We start from the raw sequence: 18,549 nt of genomic DNA, 5'->3' as shown, positions 1-18,549 counted from the left end.
TTTGTCAGGTCAATTTATTATGTGATTTGTGCACTTTTCAAGGCATCGCTAGACAATTATTTACCCTTTTGATTACCAAGCCTTAAAAATACTGATATGAGGAATACCTGTGAAGATATGTGGTCAGGTTCTTACATCTCTACCTGGAACAGAATCTTTGTTTTGCTACTTAAACAAAGTGTTTAATCCTGGGCAAATCATGCAATCTCATCGTGCCTGATCATAAAAGCAATTCAGTTTTCAACTTTTGTTATGCACTCTCAAGAGTCACTAAACTCGAGTTAATGATAATTATTGGTTATGTAAATAGCGCTTCACCAAACCACTATACATAGAACATATTCACATACAATAAACACCCAACTAAGATTGGCACTGATTTATCGACCTTGGAAGGATGAAAGGCAGAGTTGGCCCTGCCAATATTAGAATCTTCGACCTGCAGATCTCTCTCTCTCTCTCTCTCTCTCTCTCTCTCTCTCTCTCTCTCTCTCTCTCTCTCTCTCTCTCTCTCTCTCTCTCTCTCTCTCTCTCTCTCTCTCTCTCTCTCTCTCTCTCTCTCTCTCTCTCACACACACACACACACACACACACACACACCCCACTGAAACAAGTGCTCAACCCACTGAGCTACCTTGTTACATAATAATATACTGTCCATTCATATAGCACACAACATAAACTTCGCTTGGCATATATCTGAAAACCTTGATTCAAGATGAGCAAAATAAACATCTCCCATTCTTTTTGCTTGACACATTTCCATAATGTAGCCCATAAAAGCAATTCAGTTTGCAACTTTTCTGATAGGCCACCCCAGGTGCCACCCCATTATCCTAAACTATGAACATTATTTGTGTGCGCTCATACTTCATGCCTCCCCTGCATAGGTCAGAGCCCCACTTTGGTCATGATCCTACTGGCCTCTACTCTTTTACCATTCTATCAGCGCCTGCGGCCGATAGCCATTGCTGTGGGTTTTAAGTAAATGATGTAGCGCCATGCAGCGCCAACTTTTTACTATTCTTCCCCAATCAAGCTGTTTTGTTAACGGATTGCATGTGGAAATCCTGAAGAACAGTTTCAAAACAGCTTGAATGTTTCCCAACGCAAAATCAAGAGCCCCCCTGTAAAATGTGTTAAGATTATCTCGAACAAAACAGTTAGAAGCTGTTCCATGCTATTTAAATGCCAAAGCGGGGGCGGGGGGGTGGATTTCCTTACCATCCCTTTACAGGTATGTGTCGCAGGCGGGATCCGAACACGGCCCACGGACCTCCCATGACCTAATGAATGCACTTAAACACGACAACAATGCGGCTCTTTTAACACAGCAAATGCTGCGGCAGAATGTGTCCTTTGTGTTCCTTCCTCACTGACATTTATTTTATGGGAATGGATGCTACTGGCTGGAGCCACAGCAGAAAGGGCCTTGTGGCCTGTATCTCAGAGAGAGACTGGGAAGGAAAGGGGCGGGGCAGGGCACAGGGGTCCGCTCGCCATTTGTCCACCTGACGAACTTTAACTCCGGCTCTGATGAGAGGGACACCCCTGCAATCCCCGGACCAATTATAAAATTTTTAAGGGGAGCAGGGGACACCCCCATAACCCACACTCCCCTTAAACGGTACAATGGGTACAACCTATACCGGATCAAACCACAGCATTTTTGCCGCAATTTATTTTACAGATTACTTTTTTGCCGCGATTTTAATACTGAACACCAAATGCACCAATTGAGTAAACTGAGGCAGTTTATAAGTAACTAGTGTGAAAGCCTGTTTGCATGGGCCAAAGTGCTTTTCCTAAGGCAACAGTTCCCTCTAGCAGTGACAAAAAGGGAAGTGGGCAGTCCCTGCTGCACATGACTGCATCAGAAAAACACACATCTGGCCTTTTATTATATTGTATGATGAAAACTGAACCTGAGGTAGGGCCAGGGCGTGGAGGATTCCTAGCATATGATGAACGTGATAAACCCCTTTAGGTGGCCCCAAACGTGGTGGCTGGTGGAAACCATGTGAGTTATGAAAAGCAAAAGAGGTGATGGCAGGAAATTAATCCTAACCTCTGGTATTGCTCTGGGCAATCCTCCAGACCATCGTTCTTCACCTGCTAAGCCATTACAAAAGAGGAAAGGCCATATGCAAATTAGGCTTGGTCCCACTCCCAAAGGGGCAGTCCAGCCCTAACTGTTTGGTCACATCCCTTCTGTACGAGACCACCAGCATCCCCAAAAATGTTTCAGCCTTGTTGGGCCTCATCAGTGAGGAGTAGCTTGGGTCTCTACGCCCAGCAGGCACAGGACCCATGTCTGGGCATACCCGTCCCACTCAGGATGACCTATTCAAAACAAAAGAGGGGATGGCAGGAAGGTTTGGAATTAATCCTAACCTCTGGCAATGGCGCAGACGGGTTAAAAAATGGTGGTGTGGAAGGTTGCCCAGAGCAATGGCAGCAGTTCAGATTAGTTCAAAACCTTTCTCCCATCACTTTTTTGGTTTCAGTTTGTCTCCGTATGTGAGAGAGGGTATGCCCAGGTGTGGGTCCCTTGCTCACTGTGCCATACGGTACCAAGCTGCAACTCACTGAGGAGGCCCAAATAAGGCCAAAACATGTCTGGGGTTGCTTGTGTTTCTGTGCAGCGGGGACCTGGCTGTTACGCTCACCTGATTCCCACGGGGGCGTTGATCTGGACTGGCCCGCTGTTGCTTCCACCAGAGTAACACGCAGAGCCGAGATGACAGACTGGACAGACCCACTTAGCTTCGTTTGTTGGACTCGTACGAATATCTTTCTGCAATGGAGAAAGGGAATTAACCTTCCGTAATCTGAGCGTTAACCCGCCTTCCCACTCCCCTTGTCTGCCCACAGAACACTCCTGAAGTTCCCTCTTAATCTCACCTGAAGATTTGGAAAGATGAGCTCTCCATCCTGCGTCGGGCGCAGGGGCGCGTAGACGACCAGTTATTTCACTGGCGTGGAGGAATTGGTGAGTTCCAGTATTGACTCTAAGTCCAATTGTTCGTAAGAGTTCAAAAGTCTGATCTTCACTCTGCCAGATTCATTGCAGGTTGTGGATTTAAACCACCAGAAGAGTTCCAAGTGGCAATTGGTAAGATCCTGGTAAGTCTATTGTGGTTCTCCCCTTTTGGGGCCGGGGTACAGCGATGATGCAGAATTAACTGTGCCAACCCGAAATGAGGTGAGTACCCCCCTGTGATAAATTAGGTAAGTCTTTGGGGTTAGGTTGTATTGTCCTTGTTTTTTCCCCTTAGGGGCCGGGGTGCGGCGGTGATGCGGAATTGACTGCGCCGAGATGAGGTGAGTACCCCCCTGTGGTAATCAGGTAAGTCTTTGGGGGTGATTTGTATTGTTCTTGTTTTCCCCCTAGGGGCCGGGGTGCGGCAGTGATGCAGAATTGACTACGCCGACCCGAGATGAGGTGAGTACCCCCTGTGGTAAACCAGGTAAGTCTTTGGGGGTGTTTTGTATTGCCCTTGCTCACCTATCTGTTCTTGTCTCCCCCAGGTGTTGAAGAATGGCCTTGAGATGCTGGATTCGCGATGGAGTAAAGGAATTCAGCCCCGGTTGGTGAGTTCAGCGCGGCGCTGCAAGGTGCGTGGCAATGCACCTGAGAAGGCTTCTCTCTTCCAGATCGACGATGTGCTGGATCAAGGATTCAGGTAAGGGTTTTGTTCTGACCTCTTCTCCTCCTTTTCTTTTTCCAGGTGTTCCAGGGCTGAAGCGGGCGTGGCTGAAGACTGGAGCTGCTGAAGACACGGTGAGCGTTACGCTACAGCAAGCAGAATAACGCGAAGCACGTGTGGCTGTCCGGATGTGGCTTAAATAGCCTTGGAAGACGTCCCAGGTAAGTATTCTTCCACAGCCCCACCCGAGAGGAAAGGAGTCCCTGAGGTAAAGTAGTCCCTTTAAGCCTCATTTGGCTTGTGGCTTCGTGCAGCATGGTCTTCATCAGGTAGGTATGCAGCATGGTCTGCAACAGGTAAGATTTCGGTAATGAGCCTGGCGCCCATGGCATATGGATGGACCCCTTTTGCAATGGCGCAGACGGGCTAAAAACAGTGGTGTGGAAGGTTTCCCAGAGCAATGCCAGTGGTTCAGATTATTTCAAAATCTTCCACCCATTGCTTTTTTGGTTTCAGCTTGTCTCCCGATGTGAGAGAGGGTATGCCAAAACGTGGGTTCCTTGCTCGACCAAGCTGCCCCTCACTGAGGAGACCCAACAAGGCCAAAGCATGTCTGAGGTTAAGTTAAGTGTAATCAGTGAGCTGCGCCAATTAACAATAGTACAATAACAATTGAGTTATATTTTTAATTCCATTCCACAGCCTGACACGTGTTTCGAGCAAAGCTCTTTTTCAAAGGCGATGAACCTTGTCTAAGAAGAAATCTTAATATTACTTGCAATTGCAATAACAATTAGAGGCAATCAGCCTTCCGGCAACAACAGTATCCAAGGGAGAGCTCTCAATTGTTATTGTACTATTGTTAATTGGCGCAGTTCACTGATTACACTTAACTTGTCTCTCACTGAGGGTTCTTGGTCCAGGCACCCTCAAATTTTCAAGTTGAACGCTGCCTTTTTCATATTCCTAATATTCAGTATTAGCGCTGGTTGTTCACATTGGCCTTTGGACCACACTGTTTTATTGCTCATGTCTGAGGTTACTTGTATTTCAATGCAGCAGGGACCTGGGCTAGTAGTTTGGGCAGGGCTGCTCCCATTGGTAGCAGTACCTTACTGATTTGCATATGGCTTCACCCCTTTTGCAATGGTGCAGATGGGCTAAAAAACAGTGGTGTGGAGGGTTCCCAGAGCAATGCCAGTGGTTCAGATTAATTCAAAACCTTCCACCCATCACTTTTTTGGTTTCAGTTTGGAAACCAGGTTAGGCGTTCCAATGGGAGCTTCCCCCTTATTACATGTACTCTCTAACATTAATAATCGTGGGCTGGTTGCAGCTTATTCCAAACCAACGCCAGTTTGTAATGTCTTCTTTTTTGCTTTTGAGTCTAATTTTCCCTGCGTCCAAATGTCTGTCTGTGCCTATGGCTGCTGCTGTGTATGGATGGGCACTGAAGATGGTGGGACAGCCTAGCCCCGGGGTTCCCTGACAGCCCCCTCAAAAGCACAGGGAAGGAGTAGCCGGTGAGATTATGAATATTAGCTTGCATCACATCTAGACAGGATTGTGAATATTAGCCAGAGGCACTTTTAAGATACAACTGTGAATTAGCTCACGTCACATCTAGACAGGATTTGTGAACCATAGCCAGTGCCACATTTAGAGAGAAATGTGCAGATATTCCTGCGCCACATATAGAAATTTTTTTTAAATTAGTATGCATCCCATCTAGATAGCAATGCCACTAACCTACCCACTAAAATCTCACCCTTCTGCATACACCTCTCAAACTCTAACCAAACACAACCACACCTCTCAAGCACACCAAACCGCACAAACTTCACTACACCGGAACAACAAAACAAATCACACATAGCCTCGCACAACAGAACACGACGGCTACCAACTGAAAACCACACCTTATGCTCAGTGAACAGTATTAACTGAACTGAAGCTGCCAACAGCACATCACTGCTCTCTTGCACTTTTCCTGCTCGATCCTACTAACTCGCCCCACCCCCTTTCCTTTTAAAATTTGCCAGAGCACCAGGGGACCACTTTGATGGTGATAGTGCGCGGTGCAAACGTCCTTCAATATATTTGCTTGCAAGACAGGATTGGTTCCTGGCTAGAAGGCACTGGTGAGGGTGTCCAGTGAACATGCCTTCACTAACAGAGAAGAGAGAGATATGCGACTAGAATTCACCAGGCTATAGTGGCTTTGGCTTTTCCTTGGACAGTGTTCAGATTTCATTGGCAGTGCTTTAGCCTTTTCAGATGAAACCACTGGGGCCAGTGTTGGGTGGACTGGTCACAGAGTAGAGGAATATATATATATATATATATATATATATATATATATATATATATATATATATATATATATATATATATATATATATATATATATATATATATATATATTGAGTAGAGCAATAGTCCTACACTTGATACTTCATGTTGCTTAGTGGTCAATTTCTGTTCAAATCATCTTTTTTTGTTGAATTACCCTAAAAAGACAGACATGTGTTTCGCACCTTGCAGCGATAAGCCTCAAGAGGACACAGATATCTCTTAGGATGCTAGCAAGAATCATAGGATTGTTAGCCTCCTCCATTTAGGCCATCTTCCCAGACCCGCTTTACTACAGGGCTTTGCAGAGACTGAAGACAAAACGTCTACATCAGGGCCAGAGGTACCATCAGTTGGTTCCCTTAGATCAGGAAGGGATGGGAGGACAGAGCTGGAGTGGTGGCTGCAAAATATGGAAGCATGGAACGGCTGTGCAACCTTCAAAGATGTCCCAGAACTGGTCATAGAGTCTGACACCAGCAGGGCAGGTTGGGGGGCCAGGTGCAGGTCAGTAGAGACAGGCGGAAAATGGGCCCCGAAGGAGCTGGACCTGCATGTCAATTGTGTTGAACTATTACCTGGGTTGTTCGCCATCAAAGCTTTCAAGAGAGACAAAGTGAACTGTAGCATTCTGTTGAAATGGACAATGTGTCAGCCGTGCACTCCATAAATCAGTTAGGAGGGACGAGGTCCAGATTACTAGCAGAATTAGCAAAGGTCTTCTGGCACCATTGCCTAGAGTACAGATTATCGGTCACAGCGGAATATCTACCGGGGACCCTGAATGCAGTAGCAGATTGGAACTCCAGGTATCTAACAGATGCCAGTGACTGGAAGCTAGATGAGGGAGTTTTCCATGAGGGCGGATCTGGGGACCCATGAGCATTGACCTATTCACCACCAGATTGAACACCCAGATGCCCAGCTTCTTCAGCTGGAGGCTGGACCCAGACGCACTAGGCGCAGATGCTTTCCTACACGACTGGCGGTGGGGGCCATTTAAAATGCCTTCCATCCATTCGTAATCTTGAGCAGAATCCTAGTGAAAGTGAGAGCAGAGAGGAAGCAAATGTTGTGATAATACTACGTCTGTGGAAGTCACAAGTGTGGTTTCCAGTTCTGATGAAACTTTCCTTGGATTTCCCCCTCAGGTCCAGGACCTGCTCACGGTCCCGGCTGGGAGATTTCACCCTCTGAGAGTGACTGAGAGCCTTCCACTGTTGACCTGCCTGCAGGGTATCGGGAGGAGCTGGAGCCTGCCAGGCATTTCAGGCAAGGCTGCCCATCTTATCAAAGAATCATGAGCGCCCGCCACACGCAGGAGCTATAACACTGCGTGGAGCAAGTGGGAGGACTGGTGTCAACGACATGGTATTCATCCCGTTTCTGCACCTATAGTACATTTCCTCAATTTCACAGCCTCCTTGGTAGAAGTCAGGAAGACATTTAGTACATTGGGAGTATACAGTTTGGCCATATTAGCGGGACACAGACTGGTCAAAGGGAAGACATTGGGTGATCACCCGGCAGTAGTTAGACTGATTAAGGGAGTTAAAATTAGGACCCCTCCATTACCAAGATACACACATCTTTGGGACGTAGACATGGTTCTGCGTTTTCTCGTCAAGGAGCCCGTGAACACATATTTATCAATGACACAGTTGTCTGGGAAGCTAGCGGTGCTATAGTGTCTCATTTCCTGTAGTAGTGTTTCAGACGTCAAGGCTCTGGAGATTGATAGGCAAGTGTATGGCCCAGAGGTGTAAGTCTAGAAACTACCCTAGCCAAGTATAGAAGGTATATTATGTTGGCCGAAAACCAATCGCATCATATGCCCTACATCGCCAACAGAGAATCATCAGCATAACCATAGGGCGTCCATTTTGTGTAACATCTGCCATTTGCTTTCTCTTCCTTTCTGTGAAACGCTTTGCAAAATGTATTTTATTCCGAAAGCTCATGCACGGAGCAAGGCGCAGTCTACATGCTGAGAGACCGGCCCAGACAGAAATGCCGAATAGTACAGAAATACATTGTTTTCACAAGTCCTTGAAGGCGAGCAGAGAGGCATTAAATCAGCGGCCCAGGTGCCGGCCGGTCTTGCTGAAACTGTAGAAACAGGCTGTTAAACATGAATTATACTTTCCTAGCGGCCCCTCTTTGGGGCTCTCCTTAGATCAGGCTGACCCCTAGTTCACGAATAGAAACCAGTAGATAACACGCTTTGGAATGTGTCTCTCCTACGAACACAGTATCCTTGCTGAACAAGTGCCTTATGTTCTTCATAACAAAGAACTCTGTCTGCTTACTGCAAATCACAACTGTTGCTAAAACAAGTAATATAGATAGATTAAGAAACGTGTCATAATGTGTTATATTTGTCATAATTGTCAATTACCAAACCCTAGCTCAAGAAGATACATTATGGGCGGTTTTGATGTGTCACAAAGAGATTGTATGATTGTCTTTTTATATATATGATACTGTTGTAGAATGTTCCCTCTCTTGCGTCTCACGAGGTCTGGGTGACACACGTTGGGAGACGTTAGACCCAGTCGGCCGACTGAGAATATATTTGTTTTGCAATAAACCCTAGTACTTGGAAATTGAGCCTTGTGTCTGTCGTATCACTAGTGTATGGTGATTGTGCCATGTTTCCATATGCGAAGGGTCTTCAGGGCCTAGCAGAGGGTTTGACATTTACCATTGCAAAACTGATGACGACTAGTTTCTCCTCTATCCCGTACCCTTACTTTCCAGATTAACCACAGTTGTGTGTAGCATCATGTGTCAGAGAGTACGAAGCCAGGACAGCCGAGATGAGACCGGCAGGCGTGGCACAGCTTCTAATAGCGCATAAGAAACCCTTTAAGGCTGTTGCATCAGTCATCATAGCGTTGTGGGTGCGCAAGGTGATGGCGCAGGCAGGGGTGGACATGCCAAGCTTTGGCACGCATTACGTAAGACAGGCTATGGCATCCAAAGCTTTTGTCCCAGTGTGAGCTTACAGGCTATACTGGGAGTGGCTGACTAGTCCAGCGACAGTGTTTCTAAAGAGTTTTATTTTAAGCCAATATCGTCAGTGGGGGCTGCAGTAGTTTGCAGCTTTGAACAAGCTCCGGTCTTGACATAGAATGAACATTACCCAAGCTTACAGCACAGAGAGTCTTGATTCTATTAAAGGCACGGAGGCCAGCATTATTCCCACCCAGTATATGCAAGTCTGATTGAATCCATTTGATCACGACAATATTGTATTCTGGCGGTGAGCATATACCCGCCCTGATGCTGTTCTTTCTCGATTTGCAGGAGAGGAGCAAAAGAACGGCTGAAAGACCAGGCTTTGAGGAAAAGAGCTCAGCACTGGCTGTCAGTCACAGATAAATTCCAGTTGTTGGAGATCAGACACAGTGTGGAGTTGGTTGGCGTTTTTCTCAAGTTGCCTAGATGGGGCATTGTTTTTCTGAATTCTTGGTCGGAGCATCAAAAGAAGAGGAAGGGACTTAGACAGGAAGTGGGTTGCTAAACATTTTTTATATATATATGAACATATAGAGGAAACGTTTAAAGATTTTAAACTGCTGAAGAATGAGAATTAAGAAGTTCACGCATAATGCTAGCCTCTGTGTCTTTAATAGAATCAAGACTCCCTGTGCTGTAAGCTTGGGTAATCTTCATTGCACCACATCCTTAAAATATATAATGTGTATACATTTCTTATCATTTACAATTTTCATTTCATTATAAAATTCTAAAATAAATGTTTACATTCTCAATTAATAAAATACTAATGTATCAAAGCCATTACAAATTTGCACAAGTCGTCAAATAACTTAATAGTACATGCTCTTCACATTAAGTTAGGCTACCAAAACCTTCTCCACCACATGCCAGAATCTTAACAGGTCTAAATCCAAAAAGGGCTCTCCGTTTCTACATTTCCAGGAGCAGAGCTTTTCGTCAAGAAGATCAATCGTTTTTCTCTTTCTGTGAAACCAGGTTGGGGAAGCCTTTGACTAAGCAGAGTTTAATCCTTTTTTATTTTGGACTGCTACTCTAGGGCAAATAACAATGTTTCTCAAGGCTATTGGGCCTGTTCCACCTGAGGAGTGGCTACAACTACCTGGCCATCCCTACAAACACTCATAAATCCTTACTGTTTGGACTCACAATCTTAGTTGAATGCATGTTTTGGGAGGAATGTTTTTCAGGGCTTTCTGGTTTGAAGTTGTATATTTTCGCTCTCTACCCTTATGTAACTTGATAATACTGTAGGAGTCTATCGAAGAAGGGGAATCAGTGGGTGGATGCATTCCATTAGAAGGAACAATTAATCCCCCCCGTAATTTTCTTTCTGATGGATTATCCTCCCACAGATTCTTCATCACCCTGCCAACCATTCCCTCAAAATAAGATCTTCAAAGGGAAAAAAGTTACATTCTCCCCAATAATATTCCAGAAGCTGCTGAGGGAAAAGAAGGGACCTGACATCCTGGATTATGCTGGGCTCTACATACATGTTATTGTCGCATAATGTAGGAAAATGGATAGCAAAAAAAAAGAATGCCAAGAAAGAAAAGCACCATTTTAAAAACAAACATGTGAGCTGCAGCCTGTGCACAGCAATTGAAAAACACGTGTGAGGAAATGTGCAATATTTGCAATGCATCTAAAACAAAAGCATATGTTCAACATTATTTAACAAGACACAAATAGGAATGGTTGTAGTACATGGAAGAATCCAGTAAAAAAGTACATGGTTTATTTAAATGGGAAAACAGTCAAATCGGGTATTAAAAGCACAGAATTTCATTGCAGAGTCAAAATCAAATGGCCTGATGGTGTTTGTTTGTATTTCCTTTACAAGATTAAGAATCAGTAGTTTGAAACCTACAGATGTTGAAAATGTGGATCAGTGACAGAAATTTGATTGTAAAGAAAAAGTTATAATGCTGTTCTGTTTTAAGGTGACAATTTCAACATGGACTTTTCAAGGCTGCATTGGGGAAATAGCAGCTTTTGGGAATAGAAGGCAAAATTACATTTTCCTGACTTCCCCCTAACAAGACACAGGACATGGGACTTGCTTTCCCATGAAATAAATGAAACGTTAGGATTTGGAAGCTGAACCATAAAACAGTATGACTGTGCCTGCAGCGCCATACAATAAAAACAAATGGTACCCATTTACAACTTACATCTCTCTTTGAGCTTGGGCTCAAATTCTTAAATGTGCATTGCATTTATTCAGAGCTGCGGGCAGTAGTGGTCCACTTTCATCTAATGTGATATTTGAATCAGCCAGGTCGCTTCTGAAGGAAGGATACTTCACACCTGGGATGAATGGATGTCTCATTTAAGGGGGCTGCCAGATCCTAAAAACATTCAAAAGGGGTGGGATTCGAGTCATAAATGGCCCTGCCAGCTTAACTACAAAGAACAGTTGCCTTGGCAACAGCAGTCATAACTCTGAGCTGGAAGGAACTCACACCAGATGTTCTGTATCTGGGCAGATAAATTGTAGTTGCCATGTAATATTTTGTACATAAGAAACAAATGGACTATAGAAGTCACATTGAGAATCCTATTTTTGTTGATAACTTTTGGTCCTAGAGAACTTAATTTTGTTTTAGAAATGTTCAGCTTGAAAATCCCTATCAACTGAATAGCAAATGACATGTTCTTTATATTATGTTAATTATGCAAATTAGGTGAATTTGGATAGTTTCCCACAGAAACAACACGTTAGTGATTCATATATTCTAGCGTCCATGCCGATGAGTATAACTCATCCACTATAAGTCGTGTTGAGATTCAAATTGTAATATTTGATTTGCCTAAGTGAGAGCAATCTGATTAACCAATTAGGAGAATGATCACATGTGTGGAATATGCTGTTTCATGAAGTTACAAATGTTTAATGCAGAAATCTCTAATATGGTATCACATCAAATAGGAGGGAAACTGAGTTTGGAAATTACTGTCATGCCTTCGGGTCGTTCCTCCGGCCATGTCCCGTCACCCAGTCTTGTAACCCGTCTCTCCCATTCACCTGTCTCCCGGGGCTCACGCAGGCAACCCAGTTTGGCTTGCGCGCTGGCAAGACAAACGCCATACGCCTTACAGTCGCGGTTGCGGCCGTTTCTCCATTGGCAGTTGCCATGGAGATTAGGCCACCGCTCGAGCAGTAACACACTCGCTCGTATCGTTGTGGCCCGATCACGTGACTCTATTACACGGTCATGTGCCCCAGGTTCGCGGTCACGTGACTCCGTTTAGTGTCATGTGACCAGGAAGAAGATGGTATTTAAACGGTGCAGTGCCTGTACACCACGCTTCACAGCTGGTTTACTTGGAGACTCTGTTTGGCTTGCTTACCCGTGTTGCTTACCTGGCTTCCTTGGACCTAGCTTTTGTTTTCTGGACTTCTTGTGGATCGCGCTTGGCTATTGCTACGTCGGCTCTTCTGCTCATTACGGCTCCTGACCCCGGACTGAACTACGGACTTCCTCTGGATCGTGCTTTTTGTTCTTCCATTGGTTCGGACGGCTCTTCCTGGCATCAGACCTTTTTTATGCTCAACGGACCTGTCTTGGGCCTCCCTGATTGCACCTCTGCACGGTTGGTCTCACTTCCCAGTTGGTGGCTGTCATCTGATTACCTGGGGCCCTTCTACAATACAGACACTCTCCAGGTGGAGACTGGCGAAGACCATCCGGACCTATCCCTTAGGGTGGGTCCTTTGCCTACGTGAGTCCCGGAACCATCCTCCCGTTCAGGTTCACCATCCCTTTCATCAAATCCTCAGTAAGACTCTGATTGCCTTCTGACTAATACATGTATCCTGTCTGCTTGGTATATAATCATTGCCTTTTTTCACAGCTGCCTTGGGGCTCCTAGTACTTCGGTTCCGGCTCCGGATCTTCTCCACCTGTGGCCTCAAAGGTTGCACAGGGAGTGAATTAGTGATTCTCCCTGTGCGGCACTTGAGGACGGAGGTCTCCTATATCTTCACGACTCTCAACGCAAAACAGACTGTGAAGCCTGTCGTGTAAGATATGGAGGGTGCCGCTGAAGACCCCCTGGCCGCTGTCATCCAAGCAATCACGGTAATATGGGCCGACATGGTGGCTGCTAATACAGCAGTCCATCAGCGTCTTGACCTGTTACAGAGCGCCCAACATCCCTTACCCGCGGACCCGGAGCTCGGAGACGCCACTCCAGCACCGGTATCCCTTGCACACCCAATCCCGACTCCCTCGGCTCCCGTTCCGGTGGTCCTGCCCTCTCCCTTTCCTTTGGCTGCCCCAGAAAAGTTCCATGGGGACCCGAGGAAGTTTAGGACTTTCCTTAACCAGTGTAAGTTGCACTTTTTGTGTCGACCCCTTGCTTTTCCTGATCCTACCACCAAGGCGGCATTCACTCTATCTCACCTAGCCGGCACGGCTGCTGCTTGGGCAAACCCGCTGTTAGAAACCGATCATCCTGCCCTCTATGATTTCGACCAGTTAGTATCAGAGATGTCCCGAGTATTCGACACCAGGTGTAAAGCACAATCCCATGATCTAGAACTGCTGGACCTGTCCCAGGTTAAGGGCTCCCTCATTGAGTACATTACACGATTTAACCAACTGGCAGCAGAGACCTCATGGCCCAAAAGCAAAAGATCGGTTGTGTTCTATAGAGGGCTAAGCAGCCCTATGAAAGACGCCTTGGCTATGGTACCGTCTCTACCAGTTCAGTTCCCGGCCCTGATGGACTTGGCTCTCCAAGTGGACGCACGGCGCTCTGAACGCAGGGCTGAGGCCGGGTTTTCCCAGACTGCCAGCTCTGCCGTCTCGTCGTCTTCCTCTGAGTCCACCGGTGAGCCTATGCAAATAGGGGGTGTTAGGAGTCCCATCACCTCGAGAGAGAGAGAGAGAGGGAGCGCAGAAGGGCTGAGAACGCCTGCTTTTACTGCGGCTTGGGGGGGCATTTTGTGAAGGAGTGTCCCCGGAGACCCAGACCCAAGAAACAGGGTTTTCATCCAGCTTGATCCTAGATACGGGGGTAGGATCGAGTTCTCCATGCCCTTCCCCGAATCTCACTCCATCGTTTGGTCGAATCAGGCCTATTCAAGTAGAAGCCACCATACAGCCTGTCCCTGGTATCATCCACCCCGTGCAGATCATTATTGATTCCGGGGCCTCCGGGAACTATATTGATATCACTCTAGCCCAGACACTGAACCTACCTCTGATCAACAAACCCCGACCCGAACCGGTTCAAGCAGTCGACGGGACAGAACTTGCTTCTGGTCCCATTAAGCAACAGACCACCCCCCTCGTCCTGACCATCCAATCAGTCCATAAGGAAACCCTCCACTTTGATTTGATATCCATGCCTCAGTTCGGCGTCATAATAGGAATGCCTTGGTTACGGGAACACAACCCGCATATCGATTGGTGAACGGGACACATACATTTCGAATCCGAGCTCTGTCAAAACTTCTGCCTCCCCGTGGACAGAGAGGCAGACACCCCAGCATTAGCTCTTGGTGCTGTTGCCCAACTCTCGATACTGGGCGACGACATTCCCCCTGCCTCGCATATAGTGGGTTTAGTCACCACTCACATCCCTGTGGTTTATCAGGATTACAGAACGCTATTCGATCAGGGCTCCTCTGAAGTACTCCCTCCTCACCGCCCCTATGACTGTCCGATTGACTTGGTTCCCGGGGCCTTGGTACCCTCAGGCCGCATCTATTCTTTGTCCCTATCGGAGGACCTGACTCTTAAGGAGTACATCGATAAAGCGCTGCGTCTGGGTCACATACGACCGTCTAAGTCATCTGCAGCTAGCCCCATATTCTTCGTGCCTAAAAAAGAGGGCGACCTTCGTCCTTGTGTGGATTATAGTCGGCTCAATGCCGTCACGGTTAAGAACCGCTACCCGATTCCACTCATCTCTCCTCTTTTGGACTGGTTAACCCGTGCCTCCATATATACCAAGTTGGATTTGCGGGGGGCCTATAACCTCGTCCGCATCCGAAAGGGAGACGAATGGAAGACCGCCTTCTGTACGCGGTATGGCCTTTATGAGTATACGGTCATGCCCTTCGGCCTATGCAACGCCCCGGCCACTTTTCAGCATTTCATGAACGACATCTTCTCGGACATATTGGACACGTTTGTGGTGGTGTATCTTGATGATATACTCGTCTTCTCTCACACTCTGAAAGAACACATACAACATGTACGAGAAGTGTTGTCCCGGCTGCAAAAACACTCGTTGTTTGTTAAACCTGAAAAATGTTTGTTCCATGTGACTAACGTGGAATTCCTAGGGTTTAACATCACACCTGGTGGTCTGGCCATGAATCACACCAAAGTACGGGCGATCCTCGAATGGCCAACACCAAAGACCCTAAAGACCTTGCAATCCTTCTTGGGTTTCGCTAATTTTTATCGGCGCTTTATCTCTGGGTTCTCTTCTCTCGTGTCCCCTCTCACGTCCCTTACCAGTCCTCTTGTTCCATTCAAGTGGCAGGAGATACACCAGCCTTCGAGGCGTTGAAGAACGCCTTTACCACTGCCCCTGTGCTCCAGCACCCCGACCCTGACCAGCCTTACGTCGTTGAGGCTGACGCCTCTTCTTTTGCATTGGGGGCAATCCTGTCACAAGCCTTTCCCGCTACAGGGCGGCTTCATCCTGTAGCCTTCCATTCACGCAAGTTCAGCCCCGCAGAAACCCACTATACCGTAACCGAAAAAGAGCTACTGGCGGTAATGGACGCCTTCCGAACCTGGCGTCATCACCTGTTGGGGGCCAAACATAAGGTTACGGTATACACAGACCACAGGAACTTGCAAGACCTGGCAGCCCTGAAATGCGTAAACAGTAGACAGGTCAGATGGCACCTGTTCTTCGCCGCTTTTGACTTCCAGATTAAACATCGCTCTGATTCAGAGCATAGCAAGGCCGACGCTTTGTCTCGCTCCCCTGGGGGGGTTTCGTTACCGGTGTTTCCTGACACGCTCTTACCCCGGGGGCATGTTGTCTGCACATGTACACCCCCTCTGGCACTACTAGAAGAGATTCGTTCTTGGGTTCAAAAGCACCCCGATCAGCTGTTGGAATGGGATCCCACTTATCACAACGGTCTGCCGTATGTACAGGACCGCCTAGTTCTCCCTTCCACTGACACCAGAAACCTAGCCCTGGAGTGGTCCCATGACGCCCCGATCAACGGTCACCCGGGCCAGGCCCGTACCTTGGACCTCTTGAAACGCTGGTGTTGGTGGCCTTCCATGAGACGTGACGTGGGCTGTTACGTAGACTCATGCTCAGTCTGTGCTCAGGGCAAACATTGTAGGGGTCGTCCATTGGGGCTTCTGCGAACCTTACCCGTGCCACCAAAGCCTTGGCACACCCTGAGCATGGATTTCGTAACCGATTTACCCAGGATCCAGGGCTACGACACCGTATGGGTAGTGGTCGATGTCTTCACCAAGATGGCCCATTTCATCCCTTGTCATGGTATCCCGTCTGCCCCTACCTTGGCCAAGCTCTTCTTTGATACCATTTTCTGTCTATACGGCCTTCCCTCTGTCCTTGTGTCCGATCGAGGCTCTCAGTTCACATCCCGTTTCTGGCGTGCCTTGACCGCTCTGCTAGGTATCGATGCACGGTTCTCCTCCGCATACCACCCAGAAACCGATGGCCAGACCGAGAGAACAAATCAGTGCATGGAACAATATCTGCGTTGTTTGATGCTGCAACAACAATCGACCTGGTTGCAGAACATACGTTATGCTGAATTCGCCTACAACAACGCTACACACTCTTCCACTGGTTTCTCTCCGTTCTACGCCATGTATGGCCAACATCCCCGAGTCCTCCCTGTCCCCGACATTTCACCCACCGAGAACCCTGCCGCAGCAGCCTGCATTCGGGATATGTCTGCCCTCCATGCCTAGGTCCTCGTTCATCTGCAGGAGGCACAGGCATCCATGAAGGCCTCCACAGACGCTAGGCGTACCATGGCCCCTTTGTATCCTGTTGGTTCCCGGGTTTGGTTGTCCTCCCGACATCTCCGCTTGAAGGGCTGTCGCAAACTGTTGCCCCGTTTTGTGGGTCCTTATGTTGTTTCCCGAGTCATCAATCCGTCAGCCTATCGCCTAGTTCTCCCTTCCTCTTGGCGGGTACATCCTGTGTTCCATACCTCCCTCCTGTAACGCTCAGCTGATTCCCGTAGAGGCGCCGGTCTTGACTGGGCGTATACCGTATCTTCAAAGGTGATGTGTAACACACGGCTGGCTCTTTGGGCGGGACCTCTGTGCACTGTATGTCTGACTTGAAGGGTAAGATGTCTGCAGATAGAAAATATGGGATTAAGGAACTGGGTTATTGAATGTCTCTCTCTTCTTCCCTTTCTCTTCTCCTGTAGAACCCCAAAGGTGAACGCTCTCACCTTAGGTAAGTGAACGCCGTGCTCTCCATCTGCCTCGGGGCAGGGTGCTGTAACCAGTTTCTTCACTGGATAAGGGGAGCAGGCCTCTTGACTTTAGAGGACTGCTGTCCGTCGTTTACTGCACGAACGGTAAGTTTCGAGTAATTCTAATGTCTTTAAAGTCTTTAGTAATGATGTTTCTTGTTTTGCAGGGTTCCGGCGATGGCGGATGACGGGCTGAAGTGAGTTGAAGATGGAGCCCGTGTGATGAATAGAAGCGCCTGGAAGCACGTAAGTAAGCGCTTGTTGCCTGCTTCACGATGCGCTCTAACTGTCTTTTTATTTTGCAGGTACAAGTTCGGAGCGGCTGCAGGGTGCCGGAATACCCACTGGGTTAGATGTGGAAAGGAGTAATGGCACGTGAGTATTAAAGTTCCCCAATGTCTTTAAACGCACCTTGTTTTGTCTTTCAGATGCGGGATGCAGCGCCGAAGGCCTCCAGAGCGTGCGAAGAGTTGGTAAGCTTTTGTCTTTCAGATGCCGGAATGCAGTGTGAAGACCTCCGGAGCGCACGAAGAGTAGGTAAGCCTTTGTCTTTCAGATGCCGGAATGCAGCGCGAGGCGTTGGTGACAGCCGATGGACCAGGTAAGTGAAGAGCTGTCACTGAAGACCGTAATGCTAACCTGTTCTTTCTTGTCTTTATAGGTGTTGCTGAAGACTGGATTCAGGATGGTAAGCCTTTTTCCTTCGGCCCAGGATCAGATGCAGGAGACACGATGAGCGTTCTGCTGCAGAGGATGCAGAATAACGCAAAGCAAGATTCATCCATCGGGTGTGGTTTAAATAGCCTCCTGTAGTGCTTAGGTGTCTCCTTCCACAGCCACGCCTAGGAAGAAAAGAGTTCCTGCTTTCCAGAAGAGTTCCAGTGTTCTGAATCTAGGGAGTGGCTCCTGCCCCACCCAACAGGAAAAGTAGTTCCAAACAGAAGAGGATCAGAAGCTCAACTGGCAGGCAAGTAAGCAGCATGGTCTGCTGCAGGTAAGTCCACCCAAGCATTATGAGCCCGGCGCTTCCAGCGCTGGGACTGGGCATATTTATGAGCCTGGTGCCACTGG

The sequence above is a fragment of the Ambystoma mexicanum genome, chromosome 3p, assembly GCF_040938575.1.
Source record: "Ambystoma mexicanum isolate Mex_15411 chromosome 3p, UKY_AmexF1_1, whole genome shotgun sequence".
In the NCBI taxonomy this organism is placed as follows: domain Eukaryota; kingdom Metazoa; phylum Chordata; class Amphibia; order Caudata; family Ambystomatidae; genus Ambystoma; species Ambystoma mexicanum.
The sequence above is the reverse complement of the archived record's forward strand: the minus strand, read 5'-3'. Positions refer to the sequence as shown.